This window comes from Capsicum annuum, chromosome 4 (assembly GCF_002878395.1).
Source record: "Capsicum annuum cultivar UCD-10X-F1 chromosome 4, UCD10Xv1.1, whole genome shotgun sequence".
Taxonomy (NCBI): Eukaryota; Viridiplantae; Streptophyta; class Magnoliopsida; order Solanales; family Solanaceae; genus Capsicum; species Capsicum annuum.
This window is the reverse complement of record NC_061114.1, coordinates 67,875,629-67,902,788: the sequence shown is the minus strand read 5'-3', so window position 1 is coordinate 67,902,788 and position 27,160 is coordinate 67,875,629. Positions and strand designations below refer to the sequence as shown.

The following is a 27,160-nucleotide window of genomic DNA, read 5'->3' as shown; positions in this document are numbered from 1 at the left end:
ATACTAGATTATTCTTAAATAACATGTTCTTCAGTCACTATTAGCATGGTAATCTGGATATTTTTCCCTTAAACAACGCCTCTACTCTAGTTACTCCCCACCACGGCTTCTTGCCTCATTGGTTTCACCTTTAGGATGACATAGTTCTTAGGGATTTTTCTCCGTTTCCACTTTTCTAATAAACTTCTTAACATATTATTCTTCGAATAATTCTACTATAAAGTAACTACATGAATTTATTTTATCATACCATGATTGTTGGGAATTATGAATTTAGCTATTCATAATCATAAATAAATATACCTGTTCGGGTAGGTTTGATATTTCTAAGGTTTGTTCCTCCATAGCTTTTTCCATTGAAATAAATATATTTTTTAATAACTAAGCAAAATATTTGTTGTGGATAGTAGAGAGTTTTGCTTCAACACATGAAGGTTTGCTCTGCAATGCCTTCGGCTCATCTTATTTATAGACTGAATGAATCTTTACAAGAATTTGCATGTTTTTAAAATTAGTCTACTTTACAAAAAAAGTCTTCTAATAAGACAAAAATCATTAATGCCTAGACTAATAATAGTCAAAAATCCTAAAGCCTAAAACGTCTAAAAATCTAAAAATCTAGCCTATACAAAAAATTTTAATACTTTACGTAAAATGAATTATGAAAGTTTACATGTTGCTTTCACAATTTAATAGTCTGTCTTCTATTATTACTCCGTTGATATCTTCTCGTTGTCGTATCTGCTGCTTTTCCATATCTCCATTATTGCTTCTTATCTTGTATCTGGCGTTCTTATCTACTTGGTTGATTTTTCTTCTATTCTAGCTGAACTTCTGGGATATCATTATCTCCTTCATTACATTTTGAACATTTATGATCTGGATATTTATGTCCAATTGTCTTGCAATATCTGGTTAATAATTCTTCTGAAATAAATTTTTCTCTGATAGTTCTGGCGATAGGTTCCGTCTTTGGTTTAAGCAACGTCAGAATCCATTGCCTAATAGTTTCCATATCTATTTCTTGTAATTCCTTTGAATTTGAATATATTAGTACATGATTTCTTGAATAATAACTCCATATGGGATTTTGGTTGCAGTATGTGTTCGCTAGCTCTTGCAAAATTGTAGATAGTCCGATAATCCTCTTATTCGCATAAAATTTTGGTATCTCAATTCTAGGTATTTCTGGCTGTGAAATAATATCTTGTGGTATAATCATGTCTCGTGTCATTCCTATCTTTACAACTTGTATGGGTTTTTAGCCTTCATCATATAATATCTCTGCTGGTGTCGTGTAAATTTTTATAAAAAATAGGGTACCTTTGGTTATTCTTTTAAAAATGATAAATGCTTCATATATTTCTGGTATAGTGGATATCTCATTTCCGTCAGAGGTATATACAGTACTGAGTAGTCCATATTCATAGCAAGTTTTAACTAGACTTGGTTTGGTTTTAGGTAAAGCAATTAGCTTATTATATCCGGTCAATCTCTGGGTTATATAGTTTGTATCTGGTTCTTGGATGTTTATAGCTCTGGGGTTGGTATTTTAAAAAGGTTTGTACATTGTAGATATTTTCTATATATGTTCGAGCTGTATAGTTGTAAGTCTTTTTGTGTTGGTTTAGACTATCTCGGTATGTGGTAATTTGTGGGGGTATAAACATGGGATCTTTTGATGTATTTGGTGTATATGGTTTATCAAATAGCTTGTTTAGGTTCATATTTGTGTTTTTCCTAACTCCTTTGCTTATTCCTACAAAAGTAGATTGATAAACGTTATGGGTTTTATGGAGTGTCCCATCGTCTCCTTCTAGCTCTGGAACTTTAATGTCTTCCGATTGACATAGCTCTGCACACTGCCGAGTTAGCTTATTTATAGCTATAGACTTCAGTTTAGCTTCATTAGTCTTTAGCTTTTCTATTTCATTACCCATACTATCCACTTTCATTGAAAGCGTAGTTAGGGTGTTGAGTATTTTTTCTAGAGTATTCTCTTCTATTATATCAGTCTGTGTAGCTTTGTCTTGATATGTAATCTGCAATAACATTTTTGTTAGTACTAATTACTTCAATTATAAATGTGAAATTTAATATATTCAAGGCTAGTCTCCGAATCTCTTTTGTTGTAACTGAATTTTGTATTTTCTTTGTTAACCACCAGCGTACCTGTGTATTATCTGTTCGTACAATAAACTTGTTATATACAATATATGGCTCAAATGCTAACAAACATTTATATAATGAACATAATTCTTTCCTATTTATTTCCCATTTTATTTCTGTTTCATTGAACGTACCTGAGTAGTATCTATAATGGTGTTCTAATTTTTCTGCTTCATATCGGTATTTAAGTACTCCTCCATAACTACATTCACTAGCATCTGCTTCTACTATATATATAAATTTTCTATTTTCATCTGGAAATTGTAGTTTTGGTAATTCTTTACAAAGTAATTTTATTTTTTGAACTTGTTTTTTATCTTCTTCATTATAGTTATATTCTACGTCCTTTTTAAATTTTTTCTGTAGTGGTTTTAAAGTTTCTGCTAATTTTGGAATATATTCTCGTACTTGGTTTACTAATCCTAAAAATGATTGTAATTTCTTTTTTGTATCTAATTCTTCTTTCGAATTTATTATTTTTTGTACTATATGTTGTTGCATTTTTACTCCACTCTTATCTATTTGTATTCCTAAAAATTCTATCTAATTTTTCATAATTTCAGCTTTCTTTTCACTTAGACTTATTTTCAATTTTTCTATTATATCTGTAAATTGTCCTAATAATTTTAAATGTTCCTCTTTAGTTTTTGTATATAATAATATACCATCTATGTATACTATACAATTAGATAATTGTTTAAAATAACTATCCATAAAATGTTGATATCTACCTGGTGCATTTTTATATCCAAATGGTAATACGTTCCATTCATAAAATCCTTGTGGTACCGTAAATGCGGTTAATTCTTTAGATTCTTCTTCTAACTTTAAATGGTAAAATTTTGATTTACAATCGAATTTACTAAATAATTATATCCTTGTATTTGTCTTATTTTTAATATCTTATTTGGTATTGGATAATTATATGTCATAGTCTTTGCATTTAAATTTCTATAGTCAATAACCATTCTACTTTTTCCTCTTTTTTGTTCACTATGTTTATTTACTATAAATGCTGGACTATTATGTTTACTATTATTTTTTTGTATATATTGTTTTTCTAATAATTCATCTATATGCATTTTAAATTCCTTTAAATCGTCAAAATTATATGTTAATGGTTTCTGGGTTATTATGCTATTTTTATCTATTAATTCAATTTTTATAGTAGTTTATGTTTTTTTTTCCATCCTTTTAATGGATCTTCACTATATAATTGTTCTAATTTTTTCTTAATTATTTCTATCTTATTTATTGAAAATATAGTTATTTCTGTTTTATTTATCGAAAATACGACTAGTTCTATTGTATCTTCAGTATTTTTTATATTTTCTAACTTTTGTGTAATTTTTTCACTTCCTTTTATCCAATCAGTCTTCTTTCTTATTTTATTATTAACTCTTTTGCTCTTACTTTCTGTTTACATGGTGTTGTAAACCACCAATCTATTCTAGTTATTATATGTGGGTATAATTTATCTAAAAACGGCATTCCTAAAAGTATATCTTTTGATGTTAGTTCATAATTATAAATTTCTTCTACTGTTAATATCTTATCCCATACTTGTATTTTTACATTCCTAACTTTATAAGTAATTAAGCTTCCTTCATTATTAAATCCTTTAACTATTATTGGTGTTTTTAATATATCCCATTTTCTTTCTGGTAAGCAATTATATCTACATAAATAGCTTCTGCTCCTGTATCTATCATAGGCGTGTAATATCTACTGTAATATCCTTCTACTACTATCTTCATTAATACATATATTTTCATTTTATGTTAAGGCTCTTCTTAAGAATAATTTCTCTCTGTTATATGTTAAGGTTAATTATGTATGCTCTATATTATATGGCTTTACTTGTTCTAGTCATTTTATTCCTAATATTATGTCTGCTTTTTGCATTTCTTCCTTTACTTCAAATTCTATTTTTATTTTTCTAATTCCTATTATTATTTCTTTTTCTGCTATAGGAGTATTCTTATCAACAAAATACCTTCAATCTTTGTATATAAAGGAGAACTTTCATGATTAGCATAAGTTAATAATTCATCTAATAAAATAACTCATATAATATTACTATAATTTTTTCTTAATATTTTCATTTACAAAAGCAATTCATAAGATAAACAAAAAAAAAAAGGAATCACATTTAATGTTATTATTAAAATATTGTTTTACAATATGTTGTATTTATGACGTACATAATAATAGACATGCATTTCAAATTAAGTAATCTAATATTTACAAATGATAATGAAATGGTTTTGAGATTTTTAATAAAAATGAATTCTGTAAGAGGAGAATATATTTTTATGTGTATATTATTTCCTAAAAAGTAAATGATTTCTAATTAATAAATCATTAAATTAATGACAATGATTTTTGAGGTTTTTAAACAGAAAAAGTGACGAAAAATAGAAAAAGGAAATGAGTGATTAAGAGAATATAATTATGAAATAAATATTTTATTAGATTAAATTATAAAAAAATTCAAAAAGATGAAAAACAGATAAATATTAATGGTGGCCATAGAGAGATATAACTTGTCTATGTTTCTCCTATATATAGAGATTTATTTATCTATTTTATCATCAAGATATTAAATTATACTTAAATTACTAAATAGTATCTTAAATTCATTTAGAAGCTTATTTTAGAATTATAACACACACCAAAAAAAGATGGCATATATTATTATATTATATCAAGCTTCCATCTGTTTGACAGACATCTTTTCGTCAATCATTGAAAATGTCACTCCATCACATTAGAAGAAATTAATAAGAATAGCAAAATCAAGAAAAAGACTTAATAAAGAAATAAAATATGATAAAAAATGAAACAAAATGAAAAGAGAAAAAGCTAGGCAAGAAAGATTAGCTTTTTTCATCCTAAATTAAATTTATTTAAAGGGTGGATACACGTCACCCGTAATTCTATTCCATATAAAAAGAAAGTTATAATAAAAAAAGAATCGAGAATTATAGTTTAAACTAATAAAATTAAATAAAAACAAGTGTACACATATTCCATGCTCTTGGTGGAGTGATATGGATCTTATTATTGCCATGTTGACAATCTTCACTGAAATGTAAATTTAAACAATCTGGTATATAAATAAAATAGCTATAATACTTATATAGAAAGGACATATTATGACATTAGATAAGGTAACATTTGAATATACTTGTGCAACCATAGTATGCATGCTTAGCTTGTAGGTCAAGACAAATATGACATTCCTCTACAATGAGTAATGGTTGCAGTTGGGAATTCTCATCTAGAAATATCACTTTAAAACATAAAATTTCCTCTACAGTGAGTAATGGTTGCAGTTGGGAATTCTCATCTAGAAATATCACTTAAAAACATAAAATTATTAGTTATGCAAGAGCGTACATAACATATTTTATAACAAAGTGTACACTAACCATAATTGGTGTACCCAATCAATAATGCAAACTTCACGCAATAATACTTTAGCTATAACTTATAAGCATACCACAATTGAGAAGCCAATTAGACGATAAAAATCAGGTCTTGAATTGAAATATGTTGATGAAAACTATGTGAATATATGTGGTAAAGAAAATGATAAAGAAGATGGAAGATTAGTAACTGATCATCAATATTGTAACATCTAATTAGTGATTCAATCAATAGGATAAATTAATTTTTAAATAAATTTAAGAAGTGTCTTTTGATTTTCTTCAAACAGATAAATATTTAGAAAAACAGGCAAAAATCAATAAATATCCAAAAAAATAAGGAAAAAGAAAAATAGGAATGAAAGCCATTGAGAGGTGCCACATCATCCTCTTCTACATTCTCCTTTATTATTATATACTAGGAAAATTGGCCGCGCTTCGCGTGGTGATTAAAATTTAATTATTTTCTTCAATCAATTTTATATTTTCTTTTAATTTATTTTTGTTGTGGTCATCCTAACACTTCATGATATTATTAAGTGATTACTTGTTGTTCTGCTTGCATCAACATCTTCATGAGTCATAATAGCTAAAAGATTTGCACCCTTAGTGTCCAACATCCATTCATTTTTTGCTTTAAATCCTTTATTGTCATCAAACTTCTGCACCTTACTGTTCTTTATGAACACCTTGTTATTATCTGGAATACCCCGGAGAGCCATCTCCGTAAGCATGTTACTCTCGATCTTCTTAAGGAATACATCAATCCTTAGCAGATTCACCCAATTCACCTTTTGGAGCTTCATCATTCATAATACGAATTCGAAGGATCAATTTTTCCGTATTATCATCATTAAAGATACAGGTTAAGTCATCATCGAATTCAAGATTGATCTTTTCAGCAATGTCAGCCATACTAAATTTCTTATCCTCCATCATTTCACGATTTAACTCAATGCGAAGCAATCACGGGGAGATTTTGTCCGGGTCAATCTCTTTTGCTTTGCCTAACTCAGGTTTCAAATACACAGAAAGAGAGGGTGTTTTGATTTTCTTCGCAACATTGATAATTCCCTCAACCTTGGCACACCAAACGTAACATTCTTGGCACACACACCAGCATAATAAACTGTATTAAGAGTTATCTGTGTGGCAGGCTGACCAATAGACTATCTCTGGGTGCCTAGGTATCCACCGTAAGCCTTTCCTCGTTTGAACCTCGCCTATGCAAAAACACAACCAATCATCTCTCCTGGTGCCATAAGGGACTGCAAGAAGCAAGACTCTATCTCACCAACTACCCATTCAAAAGCCTTTCGGCTAAGCCTATACTCCTTCAAAACCTTTTTGCTCGCCAAGGCACTACGGAGCAAGATATTGAAGAAAAGAGTAGCATTCTTTTGAGCCGCCATGCGGAGGTAATCATCACCAGGAACAACCTTAAGCCTCTCTTGTAACTTATCAACAACTTCTATAATCTCCATAGGATGTATACGGAGGGCCTCCGAAAATCTATATTAAATGTCTTTTGGGCATTCAAGACAAGTCTCTGAATATTAACAGGAAGTGGCCAAGAATTGTCACCTACTACAACAATCTCTGTCCCAAGCTGGTGTCTATCAGCTTCAAGCTTTTGAACCTCTGCATCAAATACATAGCAAATCTCTCAAATACTTTTTAGATCTTCGATAGTTTCGGGCAATATGTAACTTAGGTTCCAATTAGGATCGTCTATCTCATATGCATACATGGCATCAAATGTTGATTTCTTTGTTTTCAGAGAATCCAACTTCCATGTCTCAATCCAAATAGAATCCATCCCATCTTCCCCATACAGAAACTGGATGACATCACCTAGTGAATTCCTAACAGTACCATCATACTTGACCATGATATCCTCTATGGACTTTACTAACATCCTATGGATGTACCCGGTCTTAGAATTTTTCACAACAGTATCAATCAGACCTTCTCTACCACCCATAGCATAGAAGAAAAACTCTTGCGGGGTGAGTCCACGGAGATATGAGTTCTCCACAAAACCATGACTTTCTGGACCATAATCATCCTTGGTAAAATGAGGAAGAGTACGGTCTATAAACCCAAAAGAAATACATTTCCCCTCAACATTTTGTTGTCCCACACAAGTAGTCATCTGAGATATGTTGATAAAACTTCCCTTCGACCCAACTATAACCATAGCTTTAAGATTATTGTTCTCTGACAAACTCTTCTCTACACTGCTTCCGGCACCATCACGAGCCTTATTCAACACATAAGATTACCAAAAAAATATTATTACAATATTATCACACAAAACCAAGGAAAAAATGATGAATGGCCATATACAAAAGTACCTGGTTTACTCTTTTCTCGAATGATTCCATCATTGTTCACCTTGGTTCAGCTTCTAACTGCTTCTCTTGAGCAGCTTTGATAAGTTCTTTGACTTTGATTTTTGCATTAGAGATAGTTTCATGAATTTTCTCCATAGTTGAAGCATCAACAATTATATCTCCTATTCCACTGCTAAATTCTTGCTGAAGAAGCTAATAATGAAGAAGCCAGTAAGAATGTGTTAAACCAGGATAAGCGATGAATAAATTGCTTTTCTTTCTTCTGTCTTCTTCAATTAATACACTCTATTCTATGAAATTTTACTTGCTACATATAGTTAAATCTATATCTTATACTATTTAAATACTAACATTCAATGATGAAAACTACTAATCGACTTATGGAGGAAATAAACCATTCACGGGATAAGAAAAAATAATCAATCATCATGCTTACATGTAGGATGTTAATTATCACCTCATTATCTTGTATCTCTTATTCACCATCTCAATTTGTCTGCATCTGTTACACATATAAAAAATATTTAACCTATATAATTGATTAAATTAACAAAGTTAATTAAATAAAAGAACAATTGATGAAGTAACATGCTAGAATATCATTCATCTATATTGAATTGAATGCATATACTTATAATTTTCAGTGGAGAACCTTAATAACATATGTTAGAATGCTGGAGAGTGTTCTTCTGCTTTGTTTTGAATCTCATTCTCAAAGAAACCACTTGTAAGGCAATATGAGATTATGGATCCATTTTAATATGTAGATGCTTCAACAAAGGAATATTAAAGGTTGGAGTAGTTAATATTTCCCGAAGTGTACATCTCATTATCAAAACCTTCTAATGCTTTGCCTAACACAAATTTATGTCTACAGAACTCCTCTGGCTGAAGCGCTCGAACTCTCACAACACTTGAAAACCGCCATTAGTGATTCCTTAATTATCCAAATCATATAACAATTTTCCATCAACTTGATTTGAGATTCAAACTTCTAAACTCTGTTCATGATTTCAAACACAGAAGCTTTAATTTTTTAAAACAGAATTATATATTACATTCAAAAACTACTTAATAACACTATAAATAACAACTTAAAATATGTAAAAAGCATACAAAGAAATTCTGGGAAAAGAGCAACCTATTTTACTCTCAAAATTCTAACGGGGTCAAATAAATTGGTACGGAGATAATAAGTGACAGTAAAAATGACATGAAATGTAGTAATTTAGTAGCAGTACTACCATTAGTAGCTTCAAAGCCACCGCTAAAAATTTGTCCCATTTCCTCCACAGTTGCGCATGTTTTTGAGTGGTTGAGCATTGTGAAGATTTATTTCAGCTGGTTTATCATCATCATCATCTTCTACTTTTTCAGAGGTGATTACTGAGAGATGAATTGACGGATCGACGAACCTAAAACTAACGAACAACAGTCTGATGACAGTGACAACTACAGTGCCAACGAGCGCCTGGTGGAGAGAGAATGGCCTCCGACGAGATCCTACGTGAAACCTCATTTCCTTCTTCACCCTCTTAATATTTCTCTCCCATGGCCAGCTTTTTAGCTTTCACTGTGAACCTAGGATCCAATCTTTCCTTTTTCTATATCTATAACGTTTTAATTAATATGGAAGGTGAAATGTTGTAACATATGTATAGTCAGTCCTTCTTATTAGGACTTTTCTCTAATAAATGTGTGTATTATCTTAATTTTTTTAGCAAAAAAATGAGTAAAATTTTTCTAAAAAATAAGGAAAAAGAAAAATGCTAATGCTGGCCTTTTAGACATGCCACATCAGCATGGTCTTATTTCTCTTATATATATATATATATATATATATATATATATATATATATATATAAAGAGAGAGAGAGATGTCTGAACAATTTTCTTCTTATCATGCATGTCTCACCGACACAATCAGTTATTATCCAAGCGTTAGAATGTGATTCTATGGATCCAACTATTATCTTTTGGTATCATTTGTTATATCCTTAGTGGTAATATAAATCATGTCCTTCTCAAACCTCCATTCAGTAATAATTTTTCTAGTCTTAATATTCAATTGGTGAAGTCCAATTGAATAGGGCTTTCCTTCTTTAAAAGAACTCATTAGCATCATTTTAGTTTCTCCACACATTAAAAGAGCTTTTTAAGTATTGAACCTTTGATCCCATGACAAACTAATTACACTTCTATAATGAAACTACGACACTTTCATGATGAACCTACAATACTTTCGTACACGATATATTAGTTTTTTCATGATTTTTTCAGGGCTATTTTATTACAAAAAGTTGAAATTGATAATATCATCTCTAGAGAATTTATATTAAGATCCAAAATAGTCACCAACTTATAAACTCAAGCGAAACATCTTCCCTATGTTAGCTAACCTAAAATTATTTTATCCGTTATTTAGGCTATGAAAAGAATCAAGTTAGTGAATAAAAATGTCAATGTCAATATATAACATATGCAATTATCAACGAAGAAAAAGATGCATCAATGGAAATACAATGATATTAACTGAAAAACACATATTTAAATTAATAATAAATGACTTTCTAATCTCATAAATAATACCAATGTACACTACAATGCAGTGAATACAAAGGCATTTATAAAAAAAAAATGCACTAAAGGTTAGAAAAAATTAGCGAGATTTGAGAAGCATACATTGAAGATTTCTTTGATTTTGGTGTTTTTCTCTCCTTCTCTATATAAAGGCTTTTAAATTCAAAAGAAACTGAAAGTGGTTAAATTTTACTCAAATAAGAAAAAAACCTCCCATATATTCACGTATAAAAAAAACTCCCAAATATTAGTGTTTGACAAATTATCAATAGAAAGCATTTTAGGAGTTTGTACATAACAACACTTTGGTTAAACAAAACTTCTCAAATATTTACATAGAGTTCATGAGTTATGCTAGCATAAAATAGAAAATATGATAATATTTTGATAGTATTTGACAAATTATTAAATCTCCCGAGTGAATTGAATGTTTGATTTGTTAGCATCCATGTCAAAAAGCTCTAGATTCCTCAGTAAGTCAATTTCATCAACGATACATTTGATTAGAGACGTTGTCCTAGTCTTTATGGCTCCAAAATATAGTTGTGGAAATTTTAGTATCCTATTTGAACGTTCCAACACTATCATGTATCAAGCCTATGTTTTTTGGACAATTAAAATAGTCATTAGGTGCATGTCAAATTATTCAAGTAGTGTATTTTTGAAGAATTTAATACGGGTGAGGCAACATTCCAGAAAAGTCTGAGCAACTTATTGATAATGCTCAACTTACACCATTATTTCAATGCAAGATGGTCGTCCTCAATATATACCCAACAAGATTCGAGGTCGAATCCATAAGCGTAAACTACTTTTCGGTACCTATGTGTGTTGAGCGTTAACTGTGTGTTAACCCGTAATGCGAAACTAAAATCAAACATGAATGTAAAATGGCGAGGAGTGGGGTTGGTGTAAATCTATGTTAAACAAAATCATACACTAACACTAATAAGAGGTTGAACAAGTGATAATTGAATCAAATTAAGAGAAACCTTGGGGTTATGCTATCTTTGCGGTTAGTCATGTATGGGTAATCAAGAGTTAGTTTAAATTTTAGTTAAGGGTTTGGGTAAACTAGATTTTGGTTATCAGTGTTAGTCTTTCAACAAAACACCAAATTTCACTCATGAATTCTTTCAAATACCTCATGAGCATGACAAATTCATCAATCCAATACCTCATACTAGCATCCTAATTTCTAAGATGATGCTTATAATCATAGCCAATCCAATAACATCCCTATTTCTAAGATAATACCATGAGAGAAGCTAATTTGAATTGTAGTTCACAATTACTCATCACAAATATCTCTCTTTCAAGGATGATATGGGATCCAAGAAAATTGGGACTTTCACCCACAATTTTCAATCAAAACTAGAGTAATAGCAAAACCCAACATCCTTAACTAGTTATTTGGACATTAACCCCCACACAATATTAACCACCTATTTAGACATAACCCCAAGATAAGAATTTGGTTACTCATGAAACTAAAGAGAGGAGATATACCCAAGTGGGCATTCAATGCATCCATTTAAAAGCAAAGCAAGATCAAATCCAAACTTCAATTCAAATTACCACTAAAGTTCCATTAAAAAGATTACTAACAATTGTTCTTTCCTCAATATGGAATGTTTTTTTCTACCCACAATTGGAAAATTAGTTCAAAGATGATAAAAATGTGCAAGGGTTTTTCCCTTTTTAAGTTTTGGGATTCAGCTGCATAAAATTATAATTTTGCACTTGAAAATTCCTGATCAATCGCGATTGCTATCTCCTGGTCATGATCACGTCGCATCTCAGTGCGATCGCCCTATTCTAACTTTTATTGACTGACCGTGATTGTGATTCTCAGGCTGCACGGTACTTGAGAGTTGTTTGATCTTCATCTCCTCCTTTTTGCCCACTTTCCTTCTCTTCTAGCTTGATCTCAACTTTTCATCTTATTCCCTACAAGATCACAAAAACTGGACATTAATGCATTTAAAAGGAGGATTAGTCTCATTTACACAATTAAATCATTTTAGTATGTAAGAATTTGGATATAAATGAGTTTGCCACTCATCAACACCCCCAACTTAAAACTTTGTTTGTCCTCAAGCATTACTACTCTGTACTCAATGAGACTAATCAACTTATAAGCTCACTCTTACAACCAAATAATTATAATGATTCCTAACTTGATTAGCACCACCAATTAGCCCTCAAGCATGGGAAAACTATTCGTGCAACTCCCCTCAAAATTAATCACACTTTCAAAGACGCAAAAGACTTTTAAGAATAATCAAGTAACAACTACTAACTCTCTAGAAATGACTCTCTATCAATAGCTACACAACTATACTCTTTTACCTCATTTTTGAAATATGAAAACTTCACCAACCTTAATTAGTTTACATGCCTCCTCACGAAGGAAAGTCCCAATTCACCAAATTTCAATGATGCAACAAGGGACATATATGCAAGCACTCACACTCACAAAGAATCTCTTAATGCAAACAAGTATCATGTCATATGCTTGCCCTTATTTTTAATCTCCATTAACTCAAAGATACTTGGTTGGAGATTTCGAAGGACTTTAAGCTTGTAATGAAGTCTAGGGGAAGGGTAGGATAAACCTTACACCCTCTTTGAACTCCACATAAGACACTATTAAATCAAACTTTGGGTCATGGGCCACTTCTTCATTCTTAATTTACTCATGTGCCTACTTTTACCACATTGACTCACCCATTAATCGAAAATATTTTCTTTTCATTTCTTCCCTTTACACAATCATTCTTTTCTTTCCCTTGTTGAATCTTTTCATATTCTTAAGAATTTGTTCTAATTCTAAGCTTTTAGGCAATCTCTTATAATACCGTGGCCCAAGATCACCTCTTCCAAGATTTACCACCACCAACTTAAGCTTTTAGGCTCAAGGTGCATCTTCAAGTTCAAGAAGGGTGTGGTTCAAACAAGGGATAAAGTTTGAAGGGTCCAAAGCTTATAATGCGTTTGCAAAAGAAAGGTCCAAAGGCTCAAAAAGGGATACTAGGGATTCTATTCTAGGATGGGTAGGCTTTTTAGCCTAAAGTGGTTTTCCATGATTACAAAGAAGGCCTAAGACCATTCCTCGAACCATGTGTAATTAAGATTTGCTTTGAAAGACCAACGGGGCAAGTTCTAGATGACACAAGTACACATAAGAATAAATCAACTAAATTCTCTGCACATGGCATGCAAACATTTCAAGGATGATCAACTGTATTTTCTACTAGAGACAAAGGAGTTATTTACAACACACTACCTACTAAAGAAGTTGGATAAATAAAAGAGGGTAAAGAATTGTTACGTAATTATTCACGTCCACGTTCTTGATTTATACAAAAAAATTTGGACGAAGGGGGATGCTCGTTTTGCATTTCACCATGTAATATGGCTATCGTTATTATCAAATCAAGCCGTCATCTCACATTTTGGCTCTCGCAAAGGCAAACCATATGGCTACTCAAACTTCACCATAGGAATAATGACAATCCCAAATCTATAATGCCACGGGTACTCAGACATCCCATGCATCTATGACTCAAATCCCTAATACGATAATTTTTCCTTAAGAATGCCGTCACTCAATCTCATAGGAAAAGGTTCATCTAACATCATTATTCAAAGAAATGAAAAATAAAATTACTAATCCCCAAAATGTATGCACCATCAGGGCACCTAATATTACAACCCATATTAACTTAAATTACCCATAACAAATAAAGATCAAATCGTCTGAATAAAAATAAAAACATCCAAAATAATATTGACCCATAAATCACAAATATGAAATAAATACGAATACGGGCATCCCCAACTAAATCTTGTAGTGTCCTCACTGCATAAGCATGGAAGCATAGAAAGAGTTTAAAGGGCTCCCTAAAAATGCATCAAGCACTACCATCACTAGCTGTCGCCTCATTATCATCATCAGACTGTGGATCATCATTCTCAGACCACGGAGCTAGAACCTTATCATCAACATATGCTCTCGGGGAAGGAAGTCTATATTTGGGCTTTAGGACCTTCTACAGGACCTTAGCCCCTTTCTACATACGGGTGAAAAATTAGTCTCTCTTCTTCTCCATTCTCCTCATCCTGTCATGATAATCCTGTAGCTTTAGATATGAGTGTGCCAAGAAAGAGTAGGCTTGATCAAGTATGGAGATGGTGGATCCCTACTTCTTCTGATCCATTGAAACCTCTCATAGTTAGTTTGTGCAACATAGGATGAGGAGCGAAAGAAAGCTCTTCTGGCCCCGTGGAAAACCCAGACACAAGCTCTCGTATTGCTATCATCACACTCCTGAGCTCCTCAAATAGCCCAGCTGCAGATGGATGACAAGGGTTGATGTCATCATCCACCAATTTACCCAAGTCGATATTTCTTTTTTTCTCTTTGAAAGAGCACCCTTGCCATGTATTTCCAATGGGTAAATGGGTGTCTTCGGTGATATCCAATTGTCCTCCTAGTAATCCTCAACCTCTGCCCTCTTCTATAATTTGGTGATCAAGAATGAAAATAGGAGCATTGGTCCATCTCTATTCTTGTAATGCTTGATGTTGGAGAGCTTAAATTGATAAACATTTAAAAAAATGTTGTCTAAGAGGCAAGCTACCATTTGAGCTTGCATAACCGGGATATAGGTCATGTTGGTTCTCAGAGAAACACTGCTACGGATGATAGTTAACCAGATTTGAGCCTCAGCAGTGAACTCATTCCAAGCTATTCCCATTTTTATTGCAACCCATGTGAATTTCTTTATCGGGCACAGTTTCTCAGTTAACCAGCTTTCTGGGGCACAGTCTTTTCCCTGAAATACTATAATATCGGTGTTTAATATCCCATAGACTTCATTGATCAGTTCAGCCCTAAAATAAACTACTTTGCCCTGGATTCTCATAGCTAGTTCAAAGATGTTCACTACATTGAGATTAGTGTAGAATTCCCTAACCCATTGCTCATTGGCCCAGCACAAATCCAGGGTGAAATATCTCCAACCTGTGTCTATCAACCTCTGATAGAATGTTGGGAGATTTTCAGGAACCTGCTCCATTTATAAACCCCACTCAGGGAACAATTTCCTCTTGGCGAGGTCTTTATAATAGAATATCTGACACTTAGCGGCCATGAAGCGGGTTTGATTGTAGTTTGCGATCCGTAGCTTTAAGAACCTAAAATCAACACAAAGCATTAACAATCCATATTATCATGTGAAAACAATGTTATGTGACTTATTTAAGATAAAGAAATGGTTCTCGATTCAAATTTGGACTTAAAATGAGAATTTAGGATTTTGGACATATCCACCATACAACCCTCAGATGCTGCAATTGCAAGCTATTGGACCAAGATTGCGTTATCGTGATCACATCCTTAGGACCGCGATGCGGTACCTGAGGCTGTTGGCCTAATTTGATTTCAACTAAAATAAGCCAATTTTTTGACACCAATTTGTGTTCCTAATAAGTAAATGACACTAAGAACATAAAACACAATACCTAAACACTCAACTATGCCTCTTAAACATGGAATAACCATTAAGGAACTCATTTGGGAATTTTACGAAACACTTGGTGTGCACTTATAATTCATCCTTATTTTGAACAGTTTTGGGTATCAAGACTTCCCCAATGAGGTTCATACCACTACAGCTACTACTACATCAAACAATAGCAATTTAAACACGCATTAAGCACACAATTTATAGATTTAGGTTACCGTCCTAAACATGCATTCTAAGGACCAAATTAACATTAAAGAGGAGCTTAGAGGAACATGTCGGATGTTAGGTTGCAAAAGAGAATGCCTAGAACTTAAGAGCCTCTTAATAATGATGCAAATGTATGAATTTTTGGGTGTTTTGATGGTAAAAAGGTGTAGGAACCTTTTAGAAGGAGGCTCCCATTTTATAACAACTCTTTCCGCAATCGCGGTCAAGCCATCGTGATCACAGTCATGCAAGGATAGCGAATACCATCTGCTTACCGCAATCTCTGGACCTGAGGCTCAATTCTGGACAAACTTAGTCTTAGGATCGCGATCGCGATCTGGTGACCACAATCGGGAAACCTGAGACCAATTTCATATCCCCTGTTTTTAATCATCCCACACAAATTCAATTCCACTTCACCTATTACCTTTCCATTTCTCAAATGAATCTTTAGAGTGCCATAATTTCATGGATTCATAAAAAATAAACACAAAAACTATCTTAACAATTAAAATACAAATGATACGGGCCAATTTAATGGCAATGATAGGTTGTCTCCCATCCAGCGCCTAATTTAATATTGTGGCGTGATGTCCATTAATCTTCAAATTGGATCCTTGAGATAAAGTAACCCAAGATCCACTCCTCCATCCACAACATCGATCACAGACACCACTTGTAGCGTTATTGGTTCCTTTGCGACTTTGCACACACTGAAAGAGACTTCATCATTATGCATCTAAAATTTTTTTTCTCTATACTTTATATCAACTAGGGCTAGTTTAGTTGCTAAAAATGGTCTCCAGAGTATGATTGGTATCTCATAATCGATATCAGTGTCAAGGACTACAAAATTCATCGAGAGGATGAACTGGTCAACCTTAACCAACACATCACTCAATATGCCCACCATTTTTATTGAACGGTCTGCCATCAAGAGTCTTATGGTGGTGCGTGTGGGGGATACCAACCTTATCCTTTGAAATACGACATATGGCATCAAGTTGATACTAGCACCAAGGTCACACAATGCCTTTTCAAATTTATGTATCCCGATGGTGCAAGGAATTATAAATGCACCTAAGTTTTTCTTTTTCTCCGTTTTATCATTTGACATGATAACGCTACAATTATGGGTCACTTCAATAGTCTCACCATTCACAAGTCTCTTCTTTGATATCAAGTTTTTCATTGATTTAGCTTACCCCGGGATCTCTTTAAGAGCTTTTTGTAATGGAATATTTATTGAGAGGTTGCTAAGATTTGCAAGAAACTTTTTGAGCTTGACATTGTCATCTTTCTTCTTCAACCTTTGTGGAAAGGGTAGAGGAATTTTCATTGGTGGAATGGAATGTTTTGAGTTTATTCCCCATTTTCTTATCACCATCAATCACTTTAGGAGTTTCCTCTGCATTACCATTCTTTTCAACTATCATTGGTTCCTCATCACCCTCTTCAAGATGCTTTAAAGTACCATCACTTGACAATTTGAATCGCATCCTCTTCGCATTTATTTGGTCATTAAGATACTTTTCTTCACCTCAACCACATGCTCACCAAGATTTCTACCACTTCTCAAAATTATGGCCATAATTGGGTATCATTCTTTGGATTTGCCATCGTGTCACTAGGTAGGCCTTCATTTGGTCTAACATTGAGTTGGGTTAAAATTTACCCCACTTGTGTCTCAAATTGCTTGATGTAAGCCAAATGTGGAATGACCATTTAGTTAAGTTTAGAAAATTTGCTTTTTATCTCTCTTACCATTTTGTCAGTACCTTCAATACATATCAAAATTCAAGCAAGCACATCCTTGGTTTTAATTTTTTTTGGGTTCACCAAGCTTGATTTATTTTCCTAGATACGATTGTAAGGGGGTACATATATGTCATAACTTCTCTCATTGTCCGTTCAATCTCAGTCTCTATCCCTTTCTCTATAATGCCAATCACGATCTCGATCTTGATCGTTTCAACCTTGATTCCCGCCTTACCTTTAGTAGGCGGGGTAGGAAACCCTTAGATGATTTGCTAAAAACCTTATATCTTTATCAAGTGCCTTAGCTTCATCCTTATCATAACTTTTGTCACCTTTAGAAGCAACAACATTGATAGCTTTTGTAGGTTCTCTGATCACGTGTTTAGTAAGAAGATCCAATTGGGTCATCACCTTGGCCATATTTTCATCCCTTTCTTCGTCCTTTTTTTTGGCTCTTTGTTGACATAAGATGCGGCAGGGGATCCTATGGCCACTTCAGAGTCCTAGGTGTACCATCCTTGGTTTCGCTTAGTGAATTGCTCAAGTAGATTTGTCATGACACCATATGACAACTTCACAAGAGAACCTACCGATGCATTGTCCAACACTGCCTTATTTAGTTAGTCCAATGCCCTATAAAATATTTAGAGAAATATATTCTCTGGGACTTTATGGTTAGGGAATTGTATCAACTTGTCATTAAAGCGTTGCCACACCTCATATAAAGGCTCACCACTAAGTTGACAAAATTTTGTGATTTCATCTCTTAGTTGTAGCATTCTAGATGAGGGAAAATATCGATCCAAAAAGTCCTCCCTAAGTACGACCCAAGATGTAATAGACCACGTGGGTAGAGATCTCCCTGTTAAGGAGAATGGGAAAAACCTCAATCGAAAGGACTCTTGAGTAATATGGACGATATTAAATGGGGCACACACCTCAATAAAGTTTTTCAAATATAGATTTGTATTTTCATATGCTTGGCCCCCGAATAGACCTTTTATTTGTAATACGTGGAGCATCACACTAGTGACATGGAATACCCCATTTCCCTCAGCTGGTGGAATGGAGATTGTACTTGTACGCCCCACATCATTAAGATGATCTTCATCTTTGAGGTGTCCATAAAATGAGCCTTCATTGCTTCCATTGTAACTCATGGTATCATTATTACAATGATAATCACCTAACAAAAGAATAAGAACAACAAAAAAGCAATAAAATCACTACGAGTAACCCACGTTCACTAACAACATCGCGCAAGTGAAAACTAAGTATCACTCTCTGACAATGGTGCCATTTTTGATAGTACTCAACTTACACCATTATTTCGATGCAATGCGGCACCCTCAATATATAACCAACAAGATTTGGGGTCGAATTCACAAGCAGTGTAAACTAGCTTTCGATACTTATGTGTGTTGAGAGTTAACTATGTGTTAACCCGTAATGCGACTAAAATCAAACATGAATGTAAAATGGGTGGTTTGGTGTAATCCGTGTTAAAAGAAATCTTGCACTAACACTAATAAGAGGTTGAACAAGTTAAAAGTGAATCAAATTAAGAGAAACCTTGGGGTTAAGCTATCTTAGGGGTTAGTCATGTATAGGTAATCAAGAGTTAGTCCAAATTTTAGTTAAGGGTTTGGGTAGGCTAGATTTTGGTTATTAGTGTTAGTCTTTCAAAAAAACACTAAATTTCACTCTTGGATTCTTTCGAATATCTCATGAGCATGACAAATTCATCAATCCAGTATCTCATACTTGCATCCTTATTTCTAAGATGATGCTTATGAAATAGCCAATCCAATAACATCCCAATTTCTAAGATGATGTCATGAGAGAAGCAAATTCAAATTGCATTTCATAATTACTCATCATCCATATCCCTCTTTTAATGATGATATGGGATCCAAGATAATTGGGATGTTCTCCCATAATTTTCAATTCAAAGCTATAGTAATAGCAAAACCCAACATCCTTAACTAGTTATTTGGACTAATAATTAATTCCCACACAATATTAACCACCTAATTAGATATAACCCCAAGATAAGAATTTAGCTACTCATGATACTAAAAAGAGGAGATATACCTAAGTTGGTATTCAATGCATCTATTGAGAAACAAAGCAAGATCAAATCCAAACTTCAATTTCAAATTACAGCTAAAAATCCCTTAAAAAATTACTAACAATTGTTCTTTCCTCAATATGGAATGTTTTCTTCTACCCACAATTAGAAAATTAGTTCAAAGATGATGAAAATGTGAAAGGGTTTTGCCCTTTTTAAGTTTTGGGATTCAGATGCATGAAATTATAATTCTGCCCTTTAAAATTCCCAACCAATCGCGATCGCCATCTCCTGCTCGTGATCGCATGCCATCTTGGTGCGATCGCTCTATGCTGACTTTTATTGACTGACCATGATCGCGACTCTCTAGTCGTGATCGCGGTACCTGAGAGTATCTGATCTTCAGCTCCTGCTCCTTTTTTCCCGCTTTTATTCTCTTCCAGCTTGATCTCAACTCATTTTCATCATATTCCCTACAAGGTCACAAAAACTGGACATAATGCATTTAATTGGAGGATTAGTCTCATATACACAATTAAATCACTGTAATGTGCAAGAATTTGGATATAATTGAGTGGAAATTTTTTCACCCATCACCTATCATCAAGAAAACTTTAAAAGGGAGTACCATACTTGATGCTCCTTAGTTGCTATCATCACTTTAAGCACAAGCCAAAATATTTCTCCTATATAGCCTCCGGGAGTAGAACCTGAGTTAGAGAATTATGATGATTTATTTAAAAAAAAGAGTTCTTTATAGAATTCATAAATTTCCATTATCCGTCATTCCTTCATGATAGCTCGAGATGCCAACCAATATCCACTTAATAAGGCACAAGTCCTTACTTCATTGAGTAACATTCTTCACAACAACAACAACAATAACAAACCTAGTGTATTCCTACAAAGTAGGGTCTGGGGAGGGTAAGATGTACGCAGTCTATATCGCTACCTCTGAAGAAGTAGAGAGGCTATTTCTGATAGACCCCCAGCTCAAGATAAAGAATAGTAAACAAGAGGATGTATGACATAGCAGAAAGGGCATAAGAAATAATAAAATATAAATTAGAGAAATACAAAATACGAGCGATAAGGTAACACGAAATAAGAAAATAGGAACTAAGAAATTATGAATGGGGAACCCACCTAAAAGTAACAAACACTCACAAACCAAAGACACCTGTGTACACAGTCCTAAGGCTACTAACCTGGCTACACAAAATCCCTCCCTATGGCTTGCTACAACCCACACCCTCCCGTTATCCTTCAATCCTTATCCGTGACCTCCACACCTTCCTATCTAGGGTCATGTCCTCAATAAGATGTAGTTGCTCCATGTTATGTCTAATAACCTCTCTCCAGTATTTCTTTGGCCTACCTTTACTCCTTCTGAAGCCATCCAACGCAAGCCTCTCAAACCTACAAACTGGGGCATCTGCATCCCTCCTCATCACATGCCCAAACCATCTCAGCCTTTCTTCCCGCATCCTGTCCTCCACCGAAGCCACTCTCATCTTTTCCCGGATAATCTCATTCCTAACCCTGTCCCCTCTGGTAAGCCCATACATTTAATGCAACATCCTCATTTCTGCCACCTTTAATTTTTAAATGTGGAAGTGCTTGACTGGCCAACACTCTACTCCATACAACATAGCCGGACGGACTGTCACTCTATAGAATTTTCCTTTAAGCTTAAGGGGCACCTTCTTATCAGACAACACTCCCGAAGCGAGCCTTCACTTCATCCAACCTGCTCCAATACGGTTAGTAACATCCCCATCAATCTCACCATTCCCTTGAATCATAGACCCAAGATACGTAAAACTATCCCTCTTACAAACATCCTGGGAGTCCAATATCACCACCACATACTAAACTTGCATTCTAAATACTCCATCTTGGACCTACTCAACCTGAACACCTTAGACTCAAGGATTTGCCTCCAAACATATAATTTGTCGTTCACGCCCCTCCGCGTCTCATCAATCAGCACTACATCATCCGCAAATAACATATACTAAGGCACCTTACCTTGAATACTCTGGGTCAACACATCCATCACTAACGCAAATAGGAATGGACTAAGAGTCAATCCCTGGTGCAACCCTATCGCAACCGAAAAATGTTATGAGTCTTCTCACGCCGTCCTCACCCTGGTCTTCCCTCCGTCGTACATATCCTTAATAGCTTTGATGTATGCCACTGGGACCTCTCTCACCTCCAAGCATCTCCAAAGAACCTCTCTCAGGACTTTATCTACGCCTTTTCCAGGTCGATAAACACCAAGTGTAAGTCCCTCTTCCCTTCTCTAAACTGCTCCACCAATCTCCTCACCAAGTGGATTGTCTCTGACGTCGAGCGACTTGGCATAAATCCAAACTAATTCTCCAAAATGAACATGACCCTTCTCAATCTCTGCTCAACCACTCTCTCTTTAATCTTCATGGTGTGACTCAACAGCTTAATACCCCTTTAGTTGTTGCAACTCTAAATGTCACCCTTGTTTTTATATAACAGAATCATCGTACTCCATCTCCAAGCCTCAGGTATTTTTGCAGTCTTGAAAATGCCGTTAAACAAATCTGTCAACCACCGTAGACCTGCCCCACTAGCATACTTCCAAAAATCCACCAGAATCTCGTCCGGCCTCGTCGGCCTACCCATCCGCATCCTACGAATAGCCTCTTTGACCTCGTCAACCTTAAAATACCTACAGTAGCTAAAATCATGGCCCTCCTCCGAGTGCTCCAGTTCCCCTAACTCACTGCCTCTATTCTTTTCATATTTCAAAAGACTATGAAAGTACTCCTGTCATCTCTTCTTAATGTGAACATTCTCCACCAGAACACTACCATCCTCCCTTTAATGTAATTCACTTGATTAAGGTTACGACCCTTCCGCTCCCTAGCCTTAGCAAGCCTAAACAACCTCTTTTCTCCTCTAACCCTGCATACAAGCTCTCGAATGCTATTGACTTAGCAGCTGAAACTGCTAACTTAGCCTCCTTCCTAGCTACCTTGTAAACCTCTCTATTCACTCACTTCTCGTCTTCATCTTTAATCTCAATCAACTTACTATGCACCCCTTTCTTAATCTTCATTTTCTTCTTCACTTCTTCATTTTACCACCAGTCTCACTTATGCTGACCTACCCAACCCCTTAAAATGCCCAACACTTCTCTAACAGTCTCTGTTATGCAGCTGGTAGCCCTATCCCACATAACATCCATGCCCCCTACACTCTCATACCCCTATACCCGCTATCCTTTCCCCTATCTCCAATATACTAACTGGCGTTAAGCTACCCCACTTAATTCTAGGTCGACCCTCCCCGACCCTTCTCTTCTTGCTCTTCTTGATAGACAAGTCCATCACTAGAAGCCTGTGCTGGGTTGAGAGGTGCTCACTCGGAATAACCTTACAGTCCTTACATAACACCCTATCCCCCTTCCTAAGCAGAGGAAGTCAATCTGAGTCTTGGATATCGCGCTTCCGAAGGCAATCCCAAAAGCCCTTGCAAAATCTAACAAGGCAGCTCTGTCGCCATTTCTAATACCGAAGCCAAAACCACCATGCACATCGTCATAGCCTCCCGGTAAGACCCCAATGTGCCCATTGAAGTCCCCTGCTATAACGATCTTCTCCGAGCTAGGCATGCTTCTCACCACCTCATCCAAAACCTCCTAAAATCTCATCTTTACCCCCTCTTCCAAGCCTATCTGCGGTGCATAAACACTACACACATGCAACGAAAAATCCCCAAAGACTATCTTAATCTTCATCAGCCTATCACTGACCCTCTTAACCTCCAGCACCTGTCCACTAAGCTCCTCATCCACTAAGATGCCGACTCCATTTTGATGCCTTACTCTCTAAGTACCAGATCTTGTACCCATCCACATCCCTAGCCTTAGATCCTACCCACCTAGTCTCCTAAACATACGCAATATTAATCCTCTTCTTCTTAAGAATCTTCACCAACTCTATGGACTTACCCTGAAGGGTCCTAATGTTCTAAGACCCTACCCTCAACCTATCTTCTCTCGTCTCTCGCCCCCCCTCTCACACCCCTTTCCGACCCAGCCCTAACAATCGACCTACACCCTTACCCACCACTGCCCTTTCTTCCTCACCCCTTCTATCACAGCCCTTACCTCAGCCCTCTCGAACATAACCCTATTCCACCATCAGCCACTACTTCAACACCAAAATAAAGTCCTAAGCTGACACCCAACATACAAATCAACCTTACGAAAACAGTAAGAAAAGGCACGCATAAAGTACACTATCCGACCTAGCAGCTAGAACAACACAACAATATACTCACAAAAAATAGGAAATAAGAACATAAAGAAACAAGAAACAAGAAACAAATCAGAGACAAATAAGAAACAAACAATAGGGAAATAGGAAACAAACTAGTTCAAAGTAGGAAATAAAAACAGTCACCAATATTCTCACAAGAAACAGGATATAAGAACAGAAAGAAACAAGAAATGAACAGGAGACAAACAAGAAACAAGAAACAAACAAGAAGGAAACATGAAACAAAATAGTTCAAAGAGACCAAACTATAGGAAGTGACTAGATATCAAGGAATAGATGTCACCGGTATGCCTGTGCACTGCTGGTTTCCGGTAAATTTTGATATTGAAATTGGTTGTCGGAATAAAATCGCCAGAAAAAAATTGTTGGTGCTTCGCTGGAGTATCGCCGGAGCGTCTTTAGGGTGTTGCCGCTGGACACCTACTGACGTCGTTCGACCTGTTTGACTGTTGCTGCTTAGTTTGATCATCACCAGAGTCGAGCCGGCGGACAGCCCTACTCCCGCCGGAGATAACAGTGAAGAGATAACAATAAAAGGGGGAAGAGGGAAAATGATAGAGAGAACCGAGAGGAGAGAGAAACTCGGGAGAGCGGTTAACTTTACCTATTGCCGGCGCGACTATGCCGTCACCGGGGTCAGAGTCTGCTGGTCAGACGAAGTTGGCGTTATGGTGAAGCGTTAGGGTGAACGTTGAGGGTGTAACATTAAAAAAAAATATGAACGTTCGTTTCAAAGAAAATTAATCATTTTACAAAAGTTATTTAGAGGATAAACTGTTATAGAGAAGTCTCATTGAGTAACATTCTTATAGTAAAAAAATATGCATAAACCCAAAAATGTTGAAATCAAAATAACATGACATTATGTGAAAATCAATAATTACAAACATAATATCTAATGATTTGATCAAATAACATACATATAGAAAAAATCAAAATTAAAAACACAAAAATTATTGAGAGGATAATATCTTCTTAACGACTATATTATTTGTTGGAAGCACAAATGCCTCAATTTATTGAGTTTAAAATTTTTCCTAAAAAAAATCAAATATGAAAAAAAAATTCTTTAAGAAAACTTATTCTATATAATTTTAATTATATTAAAAAAAAAATCATAGCAGCCACACAACAAAAAAAGGACTCCTGACTTTTTCTTTAAGTTTTATTTTTAAAAGAAGAACAATGAGTACTCAAAATTCAATCTAAAAGTAACCAGTAGTGGTAGACCAACTAAAGTGATTAGTCGTATTTAGAGTTATATTAGGATACCACAATCATAAAAGACAAATCGATTCGTCCTTTTTTTTTCCATAAGTATATTAGAACTAGGGGTGTACAGACCAACCCATCAAGTCAAACCAAACCTAACCGAGGAAAAAACATCGACTTATGGTTTGGTTTGGTTGGTTTGGCGTTTGAAAAAAAAACCCGACCATTTTTTATTTGGATTGGCGTTAACCAAAAAAAGTCAAACCGAACCCAAACCAAACCGACATAATATATATATGTGTGTGTATGTATATATGTATATATATAGTTATATATATATGTATGTATGTATGTATATATATTTATGTATATATATATATATATATGTATGTACATACACATATACATCAATGTATATATATATATGTATGTATATATATATATATATATGCATATATATAATTTAACTTTTTATACATAAAATATTAATTATAATCTACTTTTAAATAATTTTTCAATTAGTTTTATTAATTTTCAATAGTTAGAAAGTAGTTGTTTGTGTGTGTGTGTATATGTATGTATGTATATATATATACATGTATGTACATACACATATACATAAATGCATATATATATATATATATATATATATGCATATATATAATTTAACTTTTTATACATAAAATATTAATTATAATCTACTTTTAAAATATTTTTTCAATTAGTTTTATTGATTTTCAATATTTAGAAAGTAGTTTTGTGTGTGTGTGTGTGTATTTGGGCATTTAAGTTGTAATATTTGTCCATTAATTGCTAATAAAATGATTCAAAACCCAATATAAACTTAAAACCAAAACTTTTCATTCTTCAACTTACTTTTTAGTTTAAGAGAGTTTTTCGATTCTCAATTTTTCATAATCATGGTTTTTCATTAGCACATGAGTGAAAACATACTTGATCTAGCCTTCAATCACAAAATAATTATAAAAAATAAATATTATAAAAAAATGAAAAGAATCAAAAAAACCGACTAAAACCTAAATCGAAAAACTGATTTTAAGTTGGTTTGATTTGGTTTATAGTTTTAATAAACCGACATAATTGGTTTGTTTTTTTTTTTCAATAAAAAATCAAACCGACATAATTGGTTTTTTTTTTTTTTAATAAAAAATCAAACCAACCCGACCTATGTACACCCCTAATTAGAACGTAACATATTTGATTTGTATTAGGATACAATTTAATTATTTTAAAAATAAATTAAGAAAAACAATGATTAGAGTTCTTAAACTAATGCAAAAAATATTAGTTATCATTAATTTTGATGACTTTTAAAAAGGAAAAATTTTACCAAAAATATATTTAATTAATTTTTAACTCTTAAATATTTGAAAAAAAAAATAGTGAAAAGGCAATTTTGTCTAAAGCAAAAAATTTTAATGAAGGGAAAAAGTTCAAACTATACTTCTAAGACCCTTCACTACTTTCAATATTATATATATATATATATATATAT

At 34.0% G+C, this 27,160-nt stretch overlaps 1 non-coding gene and 1 pseudogene across 1 annotated transcript; one reads left to right on the top strand and one right to left on the bottom strand.

The window, feature by feature from the left end:
- Nucleotides 1–6,124: 6,124 nt before the first annotated feature.
- On the bottom strand, nucleotides 6,125–15,621 carry LOC107868949 (annotated as a pseudogene).
- A 3,081-nt stretch (nucleotides 15,622–18,702) lies between these two features.
- LOC124898262 lies at nucleotides 18,703–18,808 on the top strand. Its single transcript, XR_007055237.1, has one exon. It is a non-coding gene; the product is annotated as a small nucleolar RNA R71 (small nucleolar RNA).
- The last annotated feature ends 8,352 nt before the right edge of the window (nucleotides 18,809–27,160 follow it).